The sequence below is a fragment of the Carassius auratus genome, linkage group LG45M (assembly GCF_003368295.1).
Source record: "Carassius auratus strain Wakin linkage group LG45M, ASM336829v1, whole genome shotgun sequence".
Lineage (NCBI taxonomy): Eukaryota > Metazoa > Chordata > Actinopteri > Cypriniformes > Cyprinidae > Carassius > Carassius auratus.
This window is the reverse complement of record NC_039299.1, coordinates 2,299,360-2,302,222: the sequence shown is the minus strand read 5'-3', so window position 1 is coordinate 2,302,222 and position 2,863 is coordinate 2,299,360. Positions and strand designations below refer to the sequence as shown.

The 2,863-nt window shown below is 36.0% G+C and overlaps 1 long non-coding RNA gene across 1 annotated transcript; it reads left to right on the top strand.

Annotated features, from left to right (window-relative positions):
• The first annotated feature begins 1,306 nt into the window (after window positions 1-1,306).
• Window positions 1,307-2,602, top strand: LOC113068616 (uncharacterized). The gene is made up of 3 exons (XR_003279581.1): window positions 1,307-1,411; window positions 1,511-1,594; window positions 1,878-2,602. It is a non-coding gene; the product is annotated as an uncharacterized LOC113068616 (long non-coding RNA).
• The last annotated feature ends 261 nt before the right edge of the window (window positions 2,603-2,863 follow it).

Genomic DNA, 2,863 nt, shown 5'->3' with positions numbered 1-2,863 from the left:
TGACAGCAAGTTGATTATTGAAGCTGGAATAATGAGTGGATTAAGCATTTCGAATAACGTGCTTATCGATTTGTGATAGAAAACGATGCACCATTCCTGCGTCCGTGCTTGCGCCCCGCTTAGCACCTCATGTTTGCGGCTGAATGCACTTATCATAATTGATGGATGGACATCAATGACCATGAAAAGACATCAGCAATCCAGCGCAGAGAAAAGAAAACAAAAGACGGTTAAAAAAAAAAAAGGCATAAAGTTGGCTTGACGTTGGTGTACAATATTTGCAAATTTAGGGACCGTCTCTAAAGTTGAATGAAATATTGGTATACACTTTTCTAACATCAGTAGCATTTGACAATGACTTTACAGTCATAAAAACAACGGTAAACTGTTCATATTAAAATAAATTGTAAATCATTTGTTAAAGTTATAAACGAAGACCATGCATCACTTCAGGCACATTCATAATCCTTTGAAATGTTTTTGGCTGTTGACGTTAAAATGTTTTAAATGTCAGAAATAATTTCACCACCACTATGTTCCCTTACAAAAATTAGACATGCTTTAACACTAATAACACCAAAAATCAGGTTTCTTGTAAGCCATGGTAACCACAAATTAACCATGGTCTTGTTTCTTCAATTAATAATTTACAAAAAAAGTATAAAGATCTTTTTTTTTTTTTTGGTTATAAAGACAGACCTAAGCCATCAATAGCCTTTAAAATGACTTAAAATGCATTATACAAAAACAATGAGGCAATACTGATTGGTTAATAATAACACTGTTAAAATAGATAATGTAGGCAAATACAAAATAAAAAATTTATGTACATGTTATTACAAATGCCTGCAAAGGGAGCCAACTCCTTAATTCTCTTTTGCATGATTTCTGAATGCTTGAGACTATAAAATCAATTAGACAACTGGATTAATTAAAGTTATATCCATAAGTAGCTCTCAAGAGCTACAATTGTAATTTGTAAACAATATATATATTTTTTTTATGTACTTAAAAGTTCTGTTTTTACCCATATAGTAGGTTTTTTTTTTCATCATAATATTTGAGGAAGGGGGCACAACAATACAATCCTGCTAGGGCACCCATTTGATCAAAGACAGGTACAAGCTATTGTTAATAGCCATTTTGCTATTAACATATATAGTCAATGACTTTATCTTGATGAGGAAACATTTTCAAAATCAGTCAGGATTTTATTGGTTTGGTTTCTAGTAGTAAATCATTTGCTATTTTTCGTTTGTTGTGGTAGTGGGTTTTTAAAGAGTTTCAGATGTTTCATGACAGGGTCTTTTTCCAAGAAGCCACAATCTTGGAGAGTCACGGGATCGAGGTGCAGAGTCCCGGAGGACACTCCAACAGTGACGACGTCGACACCAACGACTACAACGAGCAGGTGAGAGAATCAAACGATCCCTAGTCTTATTTTTCAGATCTGTTGAACATGGGATGTTTAACACCGCTGCTAGAGCTGATCTCAGTGATTTCATTACAGGGTTGTGATGTTTCCTATTTTGAAAAGAGAGGCATGAACAGACCTTTTGGTTACTACCGTCTGGAGCCCACTTCACCAACACAGGTATCACATGGAAAACAAAAATAAAAAGTACACACACTTTATACACGCAGATAATCCAAGCTCAAGCTGAAGTTACATGAAAGGGGTTATAAACATAAGTTTCAGAACTCAAAACTTTCTAAAACAAGCTTATATTGAAGCCAAATGTGGAATGAGCCACTTTATGACATAATTCATGTAAGTGGCCTTCAGCGAACAGTACAAAATAATAAAAAGGCAGTTCACAATCCCTTTTTTGTGACTTGATATTAAATGTTTCACTGACTTGAACAGTCTCTTTAAGGATGACACCAGTAATCACGCAGACCACCAGGACCCCATCTCTCTCGCTGTGGAGATGGCAGCTGTCAATCACAGCATCCTCGCCCTGTCCCGCCCGGGAGGCGTGGCCAGTGAAATCAAAACAGAGTCACTGGATGACGACTGAAGAAGACCACTGGACGAAGAGGATCAATGAGTTTGTGTGTGGATGTCTCCAGACGTATTCAATGACCAAATCAACGCTTTGTCCCAAGCTTTTAGAATTGAATATCACCTGCTATCAACACTACTAAACAAGCCCAGAGTCAACGACGCACTCTCTCGACACGAGCTGACAGGAAGTGTGACTATGTTCGGGCCAACAGATCTTATTTAAGCCTCCTGAACCCTGGCTGACCCAAACCTCGTACCTCATTCCAGTAACTTGTATAATGCTTGGTGTGCTTCCTGTCTGTGTGCTCCAGTGACCCTCAGTTTCACAGATAAGCTAAAGGCGGAGATTTTAAGAGAGAGGAGAGTCTGATAGCAAATTTCTGCTTTGAATCCATGATCTCCTCCATTCCCACGACAGACGTTCTCAGTTAACAGGCTTAATGCCTCTACTTTACTTTTTTGTTCCATATTTCTTTAAACTGCAATTGCGTGAATCTCATGAAAACTGTCAAAAATGTGTCTCAACACAAAATGAAAGAGAGATAAATATATTTTGCATAAATTAAATAGAAAAAACAATTTTAAATCGGTAGAGCATTGCTTTGGATAAAAGCGTCTGCTAAATGCATAAATTTAAAATTTGTATTTAAATTGTAAAGCATTTGACTATGCTGACTAGAAAAAGAATCATTAAAAAAATATTAAACTTTTTTTTTTTTTTTACGGAAAATGTGCATTATTGCCATGATGCAAAATATAATTTCTTACTTTGCGTTTGGTTTGCGGGAGACATTAAACCAGGATATTTATATAATTTTTGTTTTTTTTTGTAGAGATTCATTCAATTGCATTACA